The 21,073-nt window shown below is 51.3% G+C and overlaps 1 long non-coding RNA gene across 1 annotated transcript; it reads right to left on the bottom strand.

The window, feature by feature from the left end:
* Positions 1-330: 330 nt before the first annotated feature.
* On the bottom strand, positions 331-10,020 carry LOC147351154 (uncharacterized). The gene is made up of 2 exons (XR_015146847.1): positions 9,905-10,020; positions 331-496 (listed from the first exon to the last, which is right to left on the bottom strand). It is a non-coding gene; the product is annotated as an uncharacterized LOC147351154 (long non-coding RNA).
* Between the last annotated feature and the right edge of the window lie 11,053 nt (positions 10,021-21,073).

Genomic DNA, 21,073 nt, shown 5'->3' with positions numbered 1-21,073 from the left:
TTAGGGCGCTGGGCCTTCTGGAGCTTGGTCAGGGAACTTGGTGACAGGGGAGGACACTGGGGCCCTGGCCGAGCCTCTGCGCTCGCCAACTGCAGGAACCTGGGCACGGCCCCCAGAGGCCTGCTCTCCGGTCCTAGCCTAAATGACAAGCCACGCCCAACACGCCTGTGAAGGGAAAGGAGAATTAAATGGAGCCTGTCCCCCTGGGTGTGGCATGGGGCACTCCATATCAGTCTCCTGTGGCCGCTGTGACAGCTTAGCACAGGCCTGGGGGCAAAAACAGCATAGACTTAGTCTCTGTTGGTCCTGGAGGCCCGGAGCCTGGCATTGGCTGGGCTGTGCTCTCTCTCTCAGGGGCTTGAGAGCACGATCTTTCTTGATTTTTTCGGTTTCTGATTTCTTGGCTTGTGGCTGCATCCCTCCAGTTCTGTCTCCGTCGTCACATGGCCTCGTCTTCTGTCTGTCTCCTCTCTCTCAGTCCCCCTCTTATAGGACTCTTGTGATTGCATTTAGGTTCCACCAGAAAAAAACAAGATCAAAAGTTAATCACATCTGCAAAAACCCTTTATCTAAATAAGGTCACCTTCATAGGTTCCCTGGGATTAGGACATGGACATATCTCTTTTTAGGGGGGAGCTGAGAGTTGCGGTAGGGGGGAACACCAACACACTCCTTGCTGGAAACAGCCTGCTTCCCCAGTTCTCCTGGGAAAAGCTGAAACTCTTGACCTTGTATCCAAGATCCTCTTCAGTCTGGTCCCTGATCCCCTCTCCAGTTTCATCATTTATGTTGATTCTAACATATACTGCAGGCTTAGTCGCTGAGTCAGTTCTGACTCTTTGTGATCTCATGGACTATAGCCCAACAGGCTCCTCTGTCCATGGGATTCTCCAGGCAAGAATATTGGAGTGGGTTGCCATGCTCTCTTCCAGGGGATCTTCCCAAACCAGGGATCAAATCTGGGTCTTCTATGTCTCCTGAATTGCAGGCAGACTCTTTACCCACTGAGTAATCTGAGAAACTCTCATCATTTATTGCAAACTTATAAAACATGAATCTGATACACACCATCATTGTCATCATCGTCATCATATTAGCCATTGTCTATTAAGCACCTCTTCCAGGAGGCAGTATTGTCTAAGAAACGCCCTGACCTAGAAGATACAAAGCACCCTTTCGGTGTCTGCTCTGACTGGCCCCTTGGGCAGTTTTTCTAACATTTTTGGGCCTCCATTTTCCTTCACAATCACTTGACAATCTATGTAATGAAGTGGTTGAGCTTTACACACAGAAAGGAAGGTTAAGCATGTGTCTCAGGTACTTATCTTACAGGATTGTAGGGAAGACAGAATGAAGATGGCAAAGCACTTTGGTAAATTAAAAACAGTGATGCAAATGAGGTGTATGATAATTCTCCTCCCCCTGGGATGTGGCCACCTGGATGCTGGGTGGGCCTGAGCTTCCTGAGACAGACTTGTCATTTATCTCATTGGCTCCCTTTGGTCCTGGAAGAAAATGCAGGAGCGATTTCCGAGGGTCGGATCCTGTAGCGTGGCGGCACCTCACAGCCCCTGCTTTAGTTCAGAGCTGTTTCACCCTCTCTCTGGCTGCCTTATACTCTTGGGAGGCCCACAGAACACCCCTGAGCCCCCAGCCCCCAGCAAAAGGGGAACAAGGCTTGTGTGAGATGCCCCATTGCGAATGTGAACAGCACCTGAGCCGGGAGGATGCTCCAGGACCCAGTCCCCTGCAGCCAGCCTTCGCCTGGGGAGCAGACCACCTGGAGAGGCTCTCCCCACCACTCCCAAAGCACCAGTTCACAACTCATTCACTCTGTTATTCAACAGTGTTGGCATCGCAGGAGAAGCTGCCAACTACCTACCACTTGGCAGGCATGATCTGAATCACCAGGTATGAGGAAGCTGGTCATTGAAGGCCACGTCCAACTCACTGGTTCCAGCTCCACTCCCCTGGCGTCTACCCAGTCGCCTCGACCTGGTGGTCCATTTTTTGCAAAGTCACCCCTCCCTGTCTGACTAGCACATGCATGTGGGCACCCGAGTCCCTCACCCCTTCAGGTCTCTCAGTGTCTTGCAGGCTGATCTCACAATGGTTCTATTGAGATTGCCCTCGGTTTTAGCTTTTATGTTTATAAGCATAAAAATAGCATGACAACATCAACTGCGTTTCTGAAAGAGTCTCAATCACCCATGAGTCCTAGTTCCCACCTAGGCCTCCCCCTTCCCCCTCTTACCTGCATCACACACATCTTTTCTTTTTTTTTAGTATTTATTTATTTGGGTGCATCGGGCCTTAGTTGAGACACCCGGGATCTTCATCGTGGAGTGCCAGCGTAGTCACTGGTGGCATGTGGGATCTTAGTTCCCTGACCAGGGATCGAACCTTCCTCCCCTGCATTGGAAGGTGAGTTCTTAACCCCTGGACCACCAGGGAAGTCACACACAATGTCTTATGGTCCCCTTGCTGCGTGTTTTCAGTCTTCTCTGATCTGATCGAACTCGTGTGTGCTTCGTGCTGAGTTGCTCAGTCGTGTCTGACTCTGCACCCGTGGACTATAGACTGCTAGGCTCCTCTGTCCATGGGACTTTTTCCAGGCAAGAATACTGGAGTGGGTTGCTTTTTCCTCCTCCGGGGGATCTTCCTGACCCAGGGATCGAACTGGCATCTCCTGCATTGGCAGGTGGATTCTTTACCTCTGAGCCATCTGGGAAGCCCGATCTGATCCAATTCGATTTTCCCAAATACTGCTGTGTCTTTGTCAGCTTGCACCTCCCAGACACTGAATCCTTAGCTCTCAGATCTGCCAGCTTAGTCGCTCTGGGTTGTTCCTTCTCCTCACTTGTACCCACTCCTTCCCCACCCTCTGGCTAGGACCTTGGCTGTCCCATGTCTGATGTCCCCTCTCAAGCTGTAGACCAGCTCATTTACCCTCTTCTGTGGTGCTTCCCAAACAATTCCAGTTCATTTCCTGGACTTCGGGAGACTTGTGCTGTGAATTAGCCTTATACAGGAACCATGTGGTTCTCTATGCTGAAGCTGAAGCTCCGATACTTTGGCCACCTGATGCGAAGAGCTGATTCATTGGAAAAGACCCTGATGCTGGGAAAGATTGAGGGCAGGAGGAGAAGGGGGTGGCAGAGGATGAGACGGTTGGATGGCATCACCAACTCAACAGATATGAATCTGAGCAAACTCCGGGAGATGGTGAAGGACAGGGAGGCCTGGTGTGCTGCAGTCCGTGGGGTCGCAAAGAGTTGGACATGAGTTAGCGACTGAGCAACAATAACAGTGTGGTTCTCTATTACTTTTTAAAAATATTGAAAACGTTATCTGGGCTGTGGGATGACGAACAATACTTTATTTCTCCCTTTGAGTTGTTATTATTGAAGAAAGTTGGATCTATTTTTAATCTGTAAAAATTTTTCCAACCTTATATCATGAAGAGTTTCAAATGAATCCATTTAAAAGAGGTTTTTCCTCTAAGCTGGATGGCTCTTTCCGTCAGGCGGGATGTGGTCCTGCCTGCGATCACGTGAGCCTGCCCTGTAGGTGTGTTTGAGATGCTGCTGCCGAGTCCTCTCTACCACAAGGAGATCCGCCTTTTTCCTTGACGGGTCTACCAGGAGGACAAAGAAGTAACGTTTATTGAGCATCTGCTGTATGCAATGGACTGTGCCAGGTGTAAGCTGTTTCTTAGCCCTCAGAATCATCAGACCTGGGAGGGCAAAGGACCTATAACCAAACCCAAGATAGGATGCTCAACAGAAGAGTTGAGAATAAAATAGAGGAGGGGGACCCATGTGGCCTGGAAGGGCAGAGGGGGTTCCACCTGGAGTTGACATTTTAACTGGGTTGTGGCTAGCAGGGTGGGGGTAAAGAAGGCAGAGGCTTCTAGGTTGAGGAAATGGAGGTGTGAAAGAGCCCCTGGGGCCTGGGGCTCCATTTGACCCAGTCAGAGTGCAAGATGTAGATGGGAGAAGGAGCTGGAAAGCTAGTCAAGGTCAGATGGTGAAGGGCGTTGGGTGCCAGGCTAAGGATTTGGCAGCAAATGTGCTCAAGTTGGAATCACTGAGGCCTCCACAGGGGAACAGGTCTGTGCAGGGGAACATCACTGGGTGGGAAGAATGTAGGGGAGGTGGAGGGGGTGGGGAGTGATTAGGAGGTAAGTATATAGGCTCATGGAAAATGGTAGAAGCCCACGTGGACAGGAGTGGTGAAGATGGGGAAGGGGTCAGAAATACTGCAGAGGTAGAATCCAAAGGTGACGGGTGGGCTTACAGACCCGCACGCAAGGAGGGAACCGCATGGTCCCCATCACTTCTTGAAGAGCTTCTTTTCAACCCCAAGGTGGCTTCACTCTTAACATCCCCCTTGCAGCTCAGTGGAGCCTGAGTCTCAGGTAGTGGTGCTGAGTCCTGCCTACAGAGTCCTGGTTTTGAGGGCCTTAGGAAGTGGGGCCCACAGAGGGCTGGGGATCAGGTGTCTGGTATTTTAGCACATCAGGAAGGGGATTAGAACTTGACTCTTTTTCTCTCCCACTTTAGCCTCTTCTGTGCTGTTTCTTTTCTTTTTTTTTCAGGCCTCTGTGCCAGGTGCCCGTTATGGAAAGTGCTGTTTATGTCCAGGGCCCCTTAAAAAAGGCAGCTCACAGCTCCCTGGCTGCGGTCCTCTCTGCTTGTTTCCCTGGCAACCGGAGGCAGGGAAAACAGAACCTGTCAGATGGAAAATGTCAGTTACAGCAGATCTGGGGAGAGGAAAGACGGAATGGGGTGGAGGGAAGGAGAGGAAGAAGGAGAGGGGAGGGGGAGGACAAGCTGGTGGGGATTGTCGGGGTTTGTCCCGCCGCCCACCCTGGGCTGGTGCCCTGACTGGCCCAGGCGAGCTGGCCAGTGGGGAGCCTGGCTTCTTGAGGGAGGAGGCTGCCACACAGAGCAGGGGGCCTGGAGCCTCTCGGAGGAGAGGGGAGGAGACTGCCAAGCAGGATTAGCAGGATGGTGCCCCGAGGCGGCCGTCCCTTGCTCAGCTGATTATCACATTGTTTCAGAGGTAATTTGGACGGCTTCAGGCACTGAGCCCTGCGTTTTCTAGAAGCCCCTCCAGCCCCGCTGTTTGAAGCTTGGGGCAGCAGAAGGAGGAGTTTTGGGGGAAGAAAGAGATGTCAAATCTTGGCCATCCAAAGACTCCGGAACATGCTCCCCACTCCTGCTCTCTGTATTGATCCCCGTCCCTTGCTTTGTATCAATTGATCAATGCCTCTGCCGAAGAGAGAAATTACCCTTTAAAATGGTTGAGAAAGAGGTTCAGACGGAGCGTTAATTTTCATCAAAATGGACCCCTCTCAAAATGAGAAGCAGAAACAAAAGAAGGAGGTTTGCTGAACAGTCTATTACAAGGACAGGGAGAAGCAATCAGTTAATGGGACTGGATGCCAGTGGGGTGTGTGGGTGACTTTTAAGAGTAGGGCGGGCACGTGAGTGTGTCTACATGAGCGTGTAAGAGCGTGTGTGTGCGTGCAGTGTGGGCGGTGGGCATGCGCTCTGCCATCTTCTGCTGTTGTCCTCAGAGATTCCTGGAGCCTCCCCAGGCTCCTGATTTCCTGGGAGAAACTCCGCTTGCCTCCCTGGGCGAGTGGACCCGAGGCAGGTGGGGTTGACAGGCAGATGCCTTCACTGTGTGATTGTGTTGCTATTCAGATGGTGTTTATTTAAAAAAAAAGAACACAACCTCGGAGGCAGAGGCAGGCTCAAAAGGAGGAGGAGCCATGACTGGGTCTGTTTATCCAGAGAAGCAGCAGCCCCATTGCAGGGCTTCCAGGGTTGGGTTACCTGTGGGGAGCCTTGGGGGACGCTTCATCAGCGAGGCCGGACATCAGACAGACCAGGCATGGTCCTGCTTCATGGATCTACTAACCCCAGGCTCCTCTGATTCTTGGGTTGTTGGGGTCTGACAACTTGATCTCCAGCTTCCTGGTTGGAGTCAAGGGTGAGGGGGACAGGGTTCAGCCCATAGAGCCTTGGTTTAAGCTATAGGAGGCTGAGGCGGGGGCCAGGCTCTCTGCACCAGGAGGGTCCCTGGCTGGGTGCGCATTCAAGGGGCAGAATAGAGACACCCGAAAATTTAGTATGCGTCTCTGGTATAAACCTTGCAAAGGAAACAAACAACACTTCCAAACTTAAGACCAAAAAAAAGAAGCAAAAAGGAAACAACAGCAAATCCTGACACAATGACCCCCAGACTTCCAGGTGAACACTCCTAGCAGAGGATGACGGAAACCAGAGCTTGTATTTCAGCGCCAGCTCTCCTCCTGTGTTTCTGGGTGGAGACCTCGCCCCTTTCTCCCATCTCGGGGGGCTCACCAAGGACTCCCACGGTGGGGCACGCCATCTGTTCACTCTGCAGCTGAGTGGGGAACACGAGCTGGTGGCTTGAGCTTCTGGAGGTGACTGTCCTGTCCTTGCGGGCCCTGACTGTCTCGGAGAAAGCTGCCCTGCTGGTGGTGGCATAAATCACCACTCCACGTCCCTCCCTCATAGACCATATGGACCTTCCCGTCAGGCCGGGACAGACTTAAATGATGACATTTTTCATCTTGATTGACAATTACCTTCCCCTGGAAGTTGGGGAACGGCCTGGCTACAATTACATCTTGTACAATAAAATGAGGGAAATAAAAAAGAGGGTCATTATTTTATGAAGATGGTCTCTGACAGTTGGCTAAGGAGGTAATCTGTATTCCCGCTGCTCTCGCGTTTTATTATTTTATTAAGAGTTAACTCTCGATTATCCACATGTGCGCCAAAGAGATGACTTTATCCCCACAGCTGTTAGGTCTTACTATTTTATTATTATTGCTTTGGGTTTGTCCCCCGGCTCCATTATGGGCATTAAAAAAAAAAAGTCATGATTTCTCATGCTTCTCAAGTGCCCATTTTGAATTATGTGCAGTAACTGTTTATAAAGTGAATATCACTCCTCCCCTCTTGGGTGAGTGGCTATTTTTTTTTTTTTAACTGTGGTAAAATATGCATTGTCTAAAAGCTCCCACTTAAACTATTTTAAATACACTTCGGTGGCATTTGGTACACTTGCAGTGCTCTGCGACCATCACCACTATCTAGTTCCTAAACATTTTTATCACTGCAAAAGGAACCCCCACAACACAGAGTTATGTACAGCAGATAGGGTAGGGTGTCCCTGGAGCAAGAGAACCAGACATGGCTTTCTTGACATCATAAGAGAAGCCTTTTTGGTCTAAGCCGTTTTGTGATCTAAGTTTGGCCACGATGTTTGCCCTTAAACCGGTCTCAGTTTATCAGTGATCTTAGGGAAAGTAACAGAAAGCAGGAACGAAGGAAAAGCAGTCAAGAAACCATATGGGCGGGGTGGGTGGGGTGGGAGGGAGGCCCAAAAGAGAGGAGACACATGTCTGCATAGAGCTGGTTCCCTGTGGTGTACCGCAGAGACTAACACCGGAGAAGGCAATGGCACCCCACTCCAGTACTCTTGCCTGGAAAATCCCATGGGTGGAGGAGCCTGGTAGGCTGCAGTCCATGGGGTCGCTGAGTCTGACATGACTGAACGACTTCACTTTCACTTTTCACTTTCATGCAGTGGAGAAGGCAATGGCACCCCACTCCACTATTCTTGCCTGGAGAATCCCAGGGACGGGGGAGCCTGGTGGGCTGCCGTCTATGGGATCGCACAGAGTCGGACACGACTGAAGCGACTTAGCAGCAGCAGCAGCAGAGACTAACGCAATGCTGTAAAGCAAATGTTGTTCAGTCATTAAACTGTGTCCGGCGATTTGCAGCCCCAGGGACTGCCCCTCTGTCCTCCACTATTTTCCCGGAGTTTGCTCATATTCATGTCCATTGAGTCAGTGATGCTATCCAACCATCTCATCCTCTGCTGCCCCCTTTGCCTTTTGCCTTCAATCTTTCCCACCATCAGGGTCTTTTCCAATGAGGGTTTTTTACCTGAGGCTCTTTGCATCAGGTGGCCAAAGTACTGGAACTTCAGCTTCAACATGAGTCCTTCCAGTGAATATTCAGGGTTGATTTCCTTTAGGACTAACTCCTTGGTCTCCTTGCATTCCAAGGGATTTTCATAAGTCTTCTTTGGCACCACAATTAGAGAGCATTCATTCTTCAGCCCAGTTATACTTCAATAAAACAAAACAAAATAATAGGTTGGAGATGAAACAGAGTCCTAATTCCTCCTCAAGAATTTATCGATACATGGCAATCTGATACGGTCTTTAAGCTCTGCAGGAACTAAGACCCCTCCCCAGGTGGAGGATGAAATGATGACGCCGATCCTCCTGACTTTAATCAACTAAGGCTTGGACTCTGTCCACAATTGCCCCGTGAATTCTCTGCTCAAGACCCTTCATGAACAATCAGTCACATTTAGCTTAAAAATTCCCCAATTTTGCCGTTCAGGGAGGCACTGGGTAATACCCCCTGTAGTCTACTTTAGTAATGAGAAATCCTTTCTTCTCCCAGTCTTTGGCTTGATTGTGTCTTTTGGTTCAACATCCACCAAGAGGTGAACCCAGTTTCCAGGTAACAGTTCTGCCCCGTTCCTGTCTTTCTCCAGCCCCTGCAGCCTTCACTCTGCTTTCTGTCTCTATAGATTCACCCTTTCTAGACCCTTCGTTTGAAGGGACTCATGCAGTATGTGGACAGCCTCCAACGTCAACAGTGGTTTGGTTTGTCACCTTGAGAAACAACTTTCTGAGGCCAGATTGCAAATGAGCGGGCTTCCCCTCTGACGCTCCCCACTCAGGTGGGGTGGAGAGGGCGGTCAGGTACAGCAATGCTGGTCTGGAAGCAAAAATTGACTTTAGATAATCCACAAAGTGGATAATCAGCCATGGAAAATTGAGAGGTGGTGATGCTCATTTATACCCACTCTGATAGAGATACACACTTCAGGGGGTGGCAGGGGGCGGCAGGGGAGACTTAGAAGGGGGAGGGCTCAAACTGGGACAGAGGAAGAGGGGTTCAGGTCCTCTGAGCGGACTTCAGTAGCCTGTGCCGGAGTGGGGAGGCTGCCAGCCTGAGCTGACTGCTGGAACGGACACGTCTCAGCCCCTCATTCACATGCCATCTTTCCTCCAAGAGGTGAGACTCATGGTCTAATGTCAAGAGCAGTATCCTTGGGCCCTGAATTAAAATGCTCCCATTCTTTAAAGGGGCTTCCCTGGTGGCGCAGATGGTAAAGAATCTGCCTGCAATGCAGGAGACCCAGGTTTGATCCCTGGGTTGGGACGATACCATGGAACAGGAAACAGCAACCCACTCCAGTATTCTTGCCTGGAGAATCCCACGGACAGAGGAGACTAGTGGGCTACAGTCCATGGGGTCGCAAACAGCTGGACATGACTGAACGACTAACACTTTCATGCTTTAAAGATGGAATATTTTTTTAACAGGGCTTCTAGATTTCACACTCTTAGCAGGCTCCCCAGACTCCATTTTCCCATCAGATTTTCTTCCTGTGAAGACTCAGTTTACCACTGGCTCAGGACAAAAGTTACATAGCCAGTGAAAGAGGATTCTATCTCTGTCTGACTTTCTGTGTGTACTCAATTTTGGGGGGGACAGGGGCTCAAAGGGAACTGGGGGAGGTGGAAAGAGGATGGGGTGGGGAACAGCCAAGGGAGGAACAATCAAGGAATTGCTCAGCAGCACAAGTGGGGCTGCAGTCCCCCAGCACAGCATCTTCTTGTGGCATCTTCTTGCTATCAAGCTCGCAGGTGCTTATGGGTATTGACCAATTATCTTGGGCAAAAAGTAATGAAGATGAAATTTCTATGGCATGTGCTCTATCCTCCCACCTCCTAAATCCATGGAGTTTGGAAGAGCCTTGAGCTCCTTACCTCTCAACCTTGGATCTTCTCATCGCTGTGTTGGCACCATCCATAGTGCGACAGAGAAACTGGGTCCCCTGTGCACCTCCATCCTGGCCCTCCAGCTGACCTCCTCTGCTCAGGCTTGGTCAGGACCTGTCTCTGAGTCTGCCATCTTCACTCATCACTGTCAGCTCCTGTGTGGCCCAGCAGGCAAAGTGTGGAGTGCGTGTTGCGGGAGGGAGTGGCGATGGAAACCCACCCTGCCAGAATCCAGGTGGCACATACAGGCTGGGTCAGAAGCGAGTGGCGGATGAAACGCCAAAATACCTAGATATTTTTGCAGAGTGCTCCCAGTTCGTCCTCCCAATTTCTGCATGGCACATTACACTCAATGCATTTTATTTATTTTTTAATGTATAAGATTTTAAAAGTCTGGGCCATTTTAAACATCTTTATTGAATTCGTTAGAAAATTGCTTCTGTTTCATGTTTTGGTTTTTTGGCCACAAGCCATGTGGAATCTTAACTCCCCCACCAGAGATCAAATCCTCACCCCCGTCGTCGGAAGGTGAAGCCTTAGCCATTGGACCGCCAGGAAGTCCCACACTCAATGCATTTTCAAAACCAAGGAAAGAAGGACTGAAGCTCATCTGGGCTCCTGCTCACTGACCCTCCAGGATATGCGAGGCTGCGGCAGTCCTGGCTATTTGCCGCTGGCCTCTCCTGGGTTGGAATACCTTTCCTCATTCCTTGGTGGCTTCCAGTTTGTTCCTGCTGGAGGGGAATACGATACTCTGGACTGCAGGCTTGAATTCTTCCCCACACCCTTCCTGAGTTCTTTATATAAATACCTGCTTCATGGCCGTCACCTACTCCATCATAGAGATCCATCAAATGAACCAGCCGAGCCCATAAATTATTGCACAAACCATTCCAAACAATAAAGGCAATTTTACTTACTGAACCATTAAATTTACATACTTAAATTAGACCCAACCAGACGTCGCGTGGGGATGTCTTGGGGCCAGGCAAACAATGAGTTTCAGGAAGCGCTAGCTCGTGTTTCCCCACCTCTCACATGAAATTAATGGGGTGCTTCAATTTAATCATTATTACAATCACATCTTTATTTAGTTACTTAGCTGGGTTTGACCTGCTGCCTTGGGCAGCTCAGGACTCACCCTGGCCCCCTGGGCTGTTCCGACAGCCAGCAAGAGGGCAGCAGGAGGCCGGTGGGTGGCTGCCAGGGCTGCTCTGTCTCAGGGATACTGCATTGGCAGATACTGTTTCTGCCCGCAGGATGTATTTGAGGATGCCTATGGTTCTCTCATATCTGGAAATCGGAGCCTACCCGGGGAGACACGTAAGGGGATCTCCCTTGACCCCCATATTGAATCTGACACTGAGTCTGGCCAATTACATCTTTTAAATATTTCTTGGCACTCCACCTTTTTTCCATTCCTAATCCCTGTGTCTGGGTTCAGGCCCCAGACTTTGTGCCTTTGGCATTAATCCCACGTCATGCTCTGGTTGCCAGAGCAGCTTAATGAAAAATCTAAGCCTGACCTCCTGTGCTCCAGCCGGGACGGCGTTAGGGACAGCCCATCGCCCGTGGGAGGAAGATGATTGACTCCCGGGTGTGGCATCCAAGGCCCCTCCTGCCCTGCCCTCCTGCCCTTTGCTCTTTCAGTTTTGTTTCCGGTCAGTCCCCGCCTTGGCCTTTGTGGCTGTTGTTTAGCTGCTAAGTTGTGTCTGACGCTTTGCAACTCCATGGACTGCGGCCCGCCAGGCTCCTCTGTCCATGGGGGTTCACCAGGCAAGAATACTGGAGCAGGTTGCCATTTCCTTCTCCAGGGGATCTTCCCAACCTAGGGATCGAACCCGCTTCTCCTGTGTTTCCTGCATTGGCAGGCAGATTCTTTACCCCTGAGCCACGAGGGAAGCCCTGGCCTCAGCCTTTGTGTGCGTGGGTGCTAAGTCACTTCAGTCGCGTCCTACTCTTTGTGACCCTATGGACTGTAGCCTGCCAGGCTCCTCTGTCCATGGGGATTCTCTGGTCAAGAATACTGGAGCAGGTTGCCATTTCCTTCTCCAGGGGATCTTCCCAACCCAGGGATCGAACTTGCATCTCCTGTGTCTCCTGCACTGCAGGAGGATTCTTTACCACTAGTGCCACCTGGGAAGCCCAAGGCCTTGGCCTCTACTGTTTACTAAAACCAAATTGCCTGGAGTGAGTGGGCCCATGCACTTGCCGTGGTCAACCCTGCCACAGTCCCCAGAGACTTGCTTCTCTAATGCCTCTTCACACCTCTGTTTTCTCGGGTACCTATAATCTGTACTTTAAAGCAGCTGAGGCATCATTTTCCCCATCTCCTCCACGCAGGTTGGGTTAAATGTCCCAGGCATCTCACGAGCCTTCTTCTCTCACTCACTGCTGTATGTGGAACAATCAGTGAATGTGCCCGCCTGGGGTACCAATTACTCCTTTCTGAGCCCTCAGCACCCAGTAGAGTCTGCTGTACAAGGATGCTCCAAAACGTCTGCCAGGTAAATCCCTTAGGGAGAGGGGACAGCAGCCTGCACAGCCAATTCCCCAACCCTCTGCTGCCCTCAGCGCTTGAAGGCTCTTCCTCTTCATTTGTGTGTGAGTTAGACCCAGGACGATCTGGATGGAGAAACACTCCCGCAGTCACAGGGCGGGTACCCAGGCTTCCCAGTGCTTTTTTGGACAGTGGTGGAAACTGGGTTATAACTGTGTGTGGCCTGGAAACTACCCAGAAGGTGTCAGGAAATTCCTGGTTCAGTGGTAACAGATCCTTGGTGCTTGTTTCCTGGCCATTTTAAGAAGTGACTGAGGACAGATCCAAGAGTCAATTTGCAGGGGGAGGAATATCTGAGCACCACGCAGGGGTGGGGGCGCTGCTAACTGTTTAGGGTGAACACTTACTGCCTGCTCCCGGTTTAGGTCTCTCTGGTTCCCTTCTGAAAGGGGGTGGGGGACACTGGTTGCCTCTGTCTATCCCCAAGTACATCACTAGGTATCTATTCATAAGGTGAACTGTGTCACAACTCATCCTTGCTGGAGCATCAGACTTAGAAAATACAATCTCCAAAAGGTGCTGGTTTGCACAAATGCTTGTGTAAGAAGTGCCCCACCCCCATGAGGCTCAGAGCACCCACCTGCAGGGCAGGGACCTGGGCTTCCCTACTGTCCTACACCCAGGCTGGGCCTCTGCCTGGCACGTGTGTTTGGCCTTCAGCTGTGCTCCCAACAGAAGTATAATGCCAGCCACACCTGTAATTTAAAATTTTCTAGTAACCACATTAGATAAGTAAAAATAAAAGGGTGGAATTCAATTGAATAATACATTGTTTTTAACTTAATACATCAGAAGCATAATTATTTCCACGTGTCATCAGTATGAAAACTGTGAATGAGACATTTCGCATTGGTTTCTGTGTGAAGCTTTTGAAACCCAGTGTGTATTTTACATCTGCAGCCCCCCTTGATCTGGACCAGGGGCTCCTGAGCCCCGTGTGGCTGGTGGCTACCTAATTGGACAGGGACGGGGGTTCACTGGCTGATGGCAGAAAATGCTTTTGTGGAAATGAGCATCCTGAATGCTATGGCTCGCCATTCCTCCAATTAGGCAGGTGGGGGTGGGGGAAGCAGGCACATCAGCTGTTCTCCCACCAAACAATACCCAGAGCTGCAGCCAGGGATAGAAGAAGAGGGGGTGTGCAGCCCCCGGAATCTCAGATGCAGCCAATCCTCAGTATAAAGCCTCAGCAGAGGCATCGCAAAGAGTTATTTATCAGTTTGGAGAGGAAACAGACGCCTTAAAAATGAGGACCCCATTGACTCTGCTGCCAGGGATGCGGAGAACTCAGGCTCCTTCCCCGAGCCCTCTGGGGGAGCCCAGCCCAGGATGCCAGGCCCGTTGTAATGGAGTGAAGGCTTGCAGGCAGCCAGCAGCCGGCCCAGAATCTAAGCCGGGCCTCCAGGATTTCCTGTACCGCAGTGCCCACAGTCACTTGCAGGCATCGTGATTAATGGCTGGATACCCTGGTGTGAAAGCCATTTTAAAAAATGGCATTTTTGTCACGGACAGCATTCCACATAGAGTAAAGGTCATACATGATAAGAGCATTATCCATATTTCTTGGGCAAACATGCTTAACCTTGTAGAGCATCATTCCTCGGCGGGCAGTGAGCCATCTCCTGTGCTTCAGAGGGGCCAATGAGGATTTTTTTTTTTTTTACCAAAAAGGATAAAAGACCAGACGATGGCACCACGCAGGGGCTTCAGACAATACAGTGAATTGGCTGCCGGCTTCTCACTGCGCCTGTGGGCACAGGGCACGAGGCCCCACAGCCTATGAAAAGCCAAGGAGAAAAGAAAGTTCTTCTGGACGTTCGGCAGCTGTTCTCGCCAGCTTTGATTCCTCCAGATGGCTTTGGAGGGGCCTGCCCCATGGGGCTGGGGGTCAGGAGGAAGGCATGCTCATCTCAAGCCTTGGTTGCCCTGTCTGGCACTTGGCCCTCTGACAGTGTGCCCTCTGCAGGAATTCAGACATGGCTCTGTCTGCTTGATAAGAATGTACTGGATTCATTGACTTTGAGCCTGTGGAAGGCTGATGACCGGACAACTGATCTACTTGCACGGAGTGGAAGCCCATGCTGTGCCGTGCCCTGATTCAAGAGCCATGGGGGAGACCTGCAAAATAAGGTCAGCCCTTGGTGTCAGCAACTCATGGCGTGAGTCTGCTCAGCCATGATCCTGGGAAGATGGCTCACAGCCTGAGATGTGTGTAAAGGAACAGAGAGTGGTGTGCTGCAGGCCGTGCTCCTTGGGCCACGAGAGTGATCAGAGGGCTTTATCCCTGGCTCTCAGCTGTGTACCCCATCACCCACTTACACCCCATCACCGCTGCATACACGACGCTGGGACGCCTTTCATGGCCTCCTCTCTGACGGCCTTTCTATTCTCCACCTTGAACCAGTGTCCCCTAACCAAATCCTATTACAGATCCTTCTGGGCTTTCAGTCCTAGGGGATGGTGCGTGCCCGTGTGCTAAGTCGTTTTAGTCGTGTCCGCCTCTTTCAACCCCATGGATCGTAGCCCATTAGGCTCCTCTGTCCATGGGATTCTCCAGGCAAGAATGCGGGAGTGGGCTGCCATGCCCTCCTCCAGGAAGGCCCAGAAGCCTGTGAAATCTTCCTGACCCAGGGACTGAACCCATGCCTCTCAGGTCTCCTGCATAGGCAGGCAGGTTCTTTACCACTAGCATCACCTGGGAAGCCCTTTTGAATCAGGCTGAAGTCCTTCCACCCAGTAATGGTTTTCAGAGACTGGTGTTCTGGTAAACGTTTGACTATCAGCTCTCTGAAAACCCAGTGTGTGTGCATTTACTATCAATTTTCCTGAGAGAAAAGCACACATTTACAAATAATAATAGTATACGCAATACTCCCTATTATAAATCCTATACAATGCGTCGTTACTCAGAATGGTTTCACTAATATGTTTTCTCTGTGCTCTTGTATTTGTAACCAAGCTATGATTGCAATGCAACCCAAAATTGATCATCTTTTTTTTTTGCTCTTCACAGTGTAATGGCATTAAACCGTTTTAATGTGAATCTGTATTAACATTCTCTCTGTCACTTTCTTAGGTCTAGACAACCAATAAAACTATGTGAGTCAAACTCTGGTACATAGAGTTTGCCACTTTCCGTGGTATTTTCCATGGTGTGGGTCCTCCTTCAAACAGCCAATTTCAAACTAACCACATGACGTCCTTGAACTCGGAGCTGGAAGGAGACATGGGCTGGTCAGCACTATACACTATTTCCACCATCCCAAGCGTACCGCTAAAGATAAAATGTAGTGAAATTATTAGGAAGTGGAGAACTTTGCATTTTTTATTTCCACGGTTTATTCATAAAATTTATTTAATTGGAAGTTTAATTTTTAATTGTTGGATTTAACAACCAGCTCACAGGATTCCTGAGGAGTGAATAATTGGGTCTCTGGGGCAGGTAGAAGCCGGCTCCGGCACACCGCTGCCCACCTCTGAGAGCGTTCTTGCCTGGCTTCTCTCTCTCCTCAGGCTACTCGCTCTTTACTCTGCTCGGGCAGGGTTTCTTTGAGCTCTTCCAGCCCTCTGAGCTTCACCCCTCATCTTTGCTCTGCTTGGAATGCTCCTCTCCTTGTCCCTTTGCCCAGATACCTCTGCCTTCCCCTGCCCTGCCCTCCTCCCCTCTTCCCTCTCCTTCCTTTCCCTTTTTACTGCTTGTAGAGTCCAACCAGGAGCCTGGGGTTTAAATTACTCACATTATTTTCTTACCTCCAGTTGCCACAAATAAGATCACTGCTGGCTATTTGTAATTGTCATGGAGACTTCTCTGCATTTACCCTGGATTCCGCCTGCCCTCGCTGGGCGGCTGAGGCACAGGCAGTGCACAGACAGAGAGCAGCAGGGAGGGGGCCGGCTAGGCTCTGCCTTTCTGGCCACTCTGTCCTCCATCCTGTGTGGTGAGGGCTGGATTGCAGGTTGAACAAGAAATGGCATTTAAATGGCTTTGTGGTTCCCCCAGCTTTTTGCCTTCAACAAAGGCATTATCAGAAGGTCACGTCAAGAACAGAAATCTGGGCTTCCCAGGTGGCTCAGTGGCAGAGATCCACCTGCCAAGGCAGGAGACACTTGTTCAATCGCTGATCCCAGAAGATCCCACATGCTTCGGAGAAACGAAGCCCCATGCGGCACAACTATTGAGCCTGGGCTCTAGAGCCCGGAAGTCACAACTACTGAGCCCATGTGTTGCAACGACTGAGGCCCATGTGCCCTCGAGCCAGTGCTCCCCAGCAAGAGAAGCCACTGCAGTGAGATGCCTGTGCGCTGAAATGAAGAGCAGCCCTTGCTCTCCGCACCTAGAAGAAGCCCAAACACAGCAACTAAGACCCAGTGCAGCCAAAAACTTGAAGGGGAAAAAAAAAAAGGAACAGAAATCTTTAAGGAGAGTAACAAAAGTGGCAAGGAGTTAGGAAGAGGAAGTATGAAAAAAGTCTAAGGAAACCAGGATTTTCCCCATCCTCATTCTAGATCAGGGCCCTCCTCCTCAGGAGCCCCAAACCATCTCACCAACACCATCCTTCCCCAAGCTTCTCCTCCTCACATCCACGTGGTCACTCTGGACATGTCCTCCGTCTCCCTTCCTCCTCATATCCAGGCACTCAGGACTCTGTCCCAGAGAGTCCAGAACCCTCACTTACCTCCTGTATCTCTGCCTGGGGTGGAGGGGCTGTCCACCCTCACCTGGATATGACAGTGGCGTCCTCCCTGGGTCTGCTGGCCGTGGCCGTGTCTCTCCCACTCAGCCTCCCCTCCATCCCTGGGTCCCTTTCACCTGCTGCCCTGGACCCAGCCTCAGACCTGCTACAACCCTTCAGCCACCTGGATCCGTCTTCTACTGGCGCTACCCCCAGGCTCGCAGGTCTCCCCTTTATTTCTGGCTCTCATGACTGTATTGCCCGGTGGCTAAATAAGCCTTCTTTCTGTGCCTCTTGAATTTCCCTGGAGGAGGGATGAAGAATCCACCTGTCAGTGCAGGAGATGTGGGTTCAATCCCTGGGTCAGGAGTCCCCTGGAGAAGGAAATGGCAACCCACTCCAGTATTCCTGCCTGGGAAATCTCATGGACCGAGGAGCCTGGCAGGCTGTAGTCCATGAGGTAGCAAAGAGTCAGACAGGACTTAGTGACTAAAACAAACAACACCTATGCCCACCTGGTCAACTCCTTTTTATCCTTAAACCCAGCTCTGTCATTCCCTGGTCCAGGAGGCCTTCCCTGAACTTACCTGCCCAGAAGAGATCAGAGCCCCTCATCCGTGACCTCTTTGAAGAAGGGGCTCTCTTGTTTTCATCTTCACATGGTCATCACTCAGCACAGGTACATAAAAGGCCAGCACTAAGGGCACATTTAATAAACAGAACAAGACTTTTGGGGCATGGGGTACAAAGCAGAAGGGCTGGTCCATGCTGGACACCCACTGACCTTTGCTGAATGAACAGGGGAATGGTACATGAGGAGGGTGTGTGAGCAGGGGTGAGTGTGGCCGTGTGTTGATGTGGGGAGTGCTCCTGGATGTAAGGGCAGGTGTGCTCCTGGCTTGCAAGCATGCATGTCATGTGTAGGGTGAACATTCTTCATAATGGCCTTATTTTGGCTTCTCTAAATTGGCTCCTGATGTGCTCAAGTGGGTCCCTGGCATCTCTGAGGCTGGAAATTCCGGATGCTGCAGTAATTGTCCTAGCTAATTGCCAGGAAGCAGCAAACAAGAGGTTTTTTTTTTTTTCCTCTCCTCCTTAACTGGATTTTGTTATGCTAACTAGAGTTGTATAAGGTGTTGCTCTTGAACCTGGAGAGTTAGAGAAACATTTGCATTAATACCTGGGAAGCTGCCATGAAGCCACTTATTATTTTAATGAGGTTCTGGTCATTCAAGAGATGCTCCAGTTTGGGGCATCTGTGTGTGCAGATGCGTGTGAGAGCGTGTGTGTGTGCACGTACCCGAGGGAGTGTGTGTGTTTGCACGTCATTTGAAGGGCCTGCCTTGTGCTTTGATACTTGCACTCTGGGCAGAGAGGGGGCATGTTTTGTACCCCTCTCCCAACAAATCCTCTCTCTCAACCCCTCCTGGGTGTTGGGGGGTTGGTGATCAGGAAGTCAGGAGAAGTAATGAGCTCATACATTCTGGTCCTCACTTTTCAAGTCTCTTACCAATGTTAACTAGGGCTTCCTAGATGGCATTAGTGGTAAAGAACCGGCCTACCAATACAGGAAGATGTAAGAGATGCTGGTATGATCTCTGGGTCAGGAAGATCCCCTGGAGGAGGGCATGGCAACCCACTCCAGTGTTCTTGCCTGGAGAATCCCATGGACAGGGGAGCCTGGAGGGCTATAGTCCATGGGGTCGCAAAGAGTCAGATATGACTGAAGTGACTTAGCACGCAGCACACACACCAATGTTAATTAAACACCAACCACAATTTTCTAGATTAGAAAGTGAACGGGAAGCCATTCTTCTCTGCAGACCCAGCAAGGGATTTGAGGAAGAGGAGAGGGTCTTGTCTTTGACTTTGACTCAGCCCTTGCTTCTTCCCCTGCCCCCCAAATCCCAGGCCCTTCCCATCACCACTTCTCTGGTGGAAAAACACATTCAGAGGCACCAGGAAGAGGGCGGGTCTCCATCAAGGGGAGGTAGGCAGTGAGCCTGGAGAACAGTTTGCAGGGTCCTGGTGCTGTTTTCAGGGAGACTTAAGGGAACCACCCAGACCCCACGGCCACTTTGGTGGTGCAGGTGGAGTGTGAAGGCTGGGGCCACAAGAAGGCTGTTCTCATCCACCCAGGAGCCTTCCTCGGCCTTGCTCCTCTGCCTCCAGCCCCAGGGCCCACCCCAGGGACCTATTCCCAAGACACAGGCTCTCACTTTCTGGCTGAATACACCCCATGCTCCCCACCTGTCGTCCCCTATCCCCTTCCCTGTACTCCATACACAGCTTCAAAGGCCCCGGCTCAGGGAAGCTCATGGAAGCTCCTCAAGTCTGCAAACCTCACAGAAGCCCAGATGTCAACTTGGTCCGATTTTCTAATTTCATCTCCTACAAGCTTTTGGGATGCTAACATGATTAAGTTCTTCACACAATTTATTAGCATCATGTTGGAAATCCAATAGTATATTATACTGTCTGAGTAATCCAATTAGCAAAACGTATTTATTTAATGGGAACATTAGCCGCACGCAATCCCACACCAAGTCCCGTCCCAGCCAGCCTGGCTGTCCTCGCTTTCCCCTGGTGGGAGGGGCACTGGGTTAGCAGGAGCGATTGTGAAGGACGGGGAGGCCGCCTGGCTTCCCAGGTGGCGCTAGTGGTAAAGCACCCGCCTGCCAAGGCAGGAGACGTAAGAGATGCGGGTTCGATTCCCGGGTGCAGAAGATCCCCCGGAGGAGGGCATGGCGACCTACTCTAATATTCTTGCATGGAGAATCCCGTGGACAAAGGAGCCTGGCGGGCTACAGCCCATGGGGTTGCAGAGTCAGACGTGACGGAAGCGACTTAACACACACGCAGGGAGGCAGCCCCCTTACCGGGTCAGGCAGAGGTGTAGGGTGGCCCTGACTTTAGCCTAAGCAGATATTAGCACCCCCACCTCACAGATGAGGGAACAGGCAGCTGCCTAAGATAGCCAGCTATGGAGGGTCTGAAGCCTGAGTTTTTGGCATGTGAGCACCCGCTCTCCCTGGTCTCTTTTTCTCTCTCTGGGGAGGGTGGAGGGGGAGTGGTCAGGTGTCGGTGCTGTCCCCAGTCCCTCTTTCTGATGGATGTTGGAAAGGGACTGCGGCAAGGTGACGAGGATCCCAGCTAATCCGACCCTCCTACATGGGTGGTGGGGTCTCACCCCCTCTGCCGGTGCAGCTCCGGTGGGGAGGAGCACGGTGGGTCCTGAGTGCTGTGGGGAGGTGAAGGAAGCGGCGTAAGCAGGTGTGCTGGCCTCCCGCCAGCGGGAATAACAAGAACACAAAGGCACCTCCGTCCAGGGCTGGGCATTCTTACTGCAGTCTGTGTCCTCCAGGATCAGCCCCTGTGCACCGCACCCCACTCGCCAGAGGCCCACAGACACCCAGGAGGACACCCCAGCTCCCAGAATCACAGCAGACCCTCGGGCTCCCCCTTTCCTCTGCCCAGAAATCGCATTTTAAGGCTCCCTGTGGTGTCCCCCGCCCCTCCCGCCTGCGCGCCCCCAGACTAATCGCTGCGGTGTTCTGCCTTCCACATTAATGACAGGTGTGCCGGGGAAGAAGGCCGCCTCCTGCCAGTGGGTTTCGCTGACATCACACCGCTCAGCATGGAGCAGCACACCCTAAGGCAACTGAGATCCTAATAGGTTCCTCTAACTGCCTCCTGCATCAATTTTGACACCAGGCGCTTTCTTCTTCCTCCCCACGGCTCACTTTATAACTGTCATTGTCATTGATTCTGACTAAAAGAGGGAGAAAAGGCCCGCTCGTGCTATTACTGGGCGAAGTCAGGGAGGCAGAGAGCTCTGGGGAGAGCCAGGCCAGGGGCCAGGGGCAGGGGTCGAAGCAGGAGGCGGCCCACGGGTTCTCTGGGGGATGGTCAGTGAGAGGGACG

Source organism: Bos grunniens, chromosome 19 (genome assembly GCF_055505025.1).
Source record: "Bos grunniens cultivar Pamir isolate PY7600 chromosome 19, Bosgru_T2T1.0, whole genome shotgun sequence".
NCBI lineage: Eukaryota > Metazoa > Chordata > Mammalia > Artiodactyla > Bovidae > Bos > Bos grunniens.
Note: the sequence above shows the minus strand (reverse complement) of the source record. Positions and strands in the feature narration are given on the sequence as shown.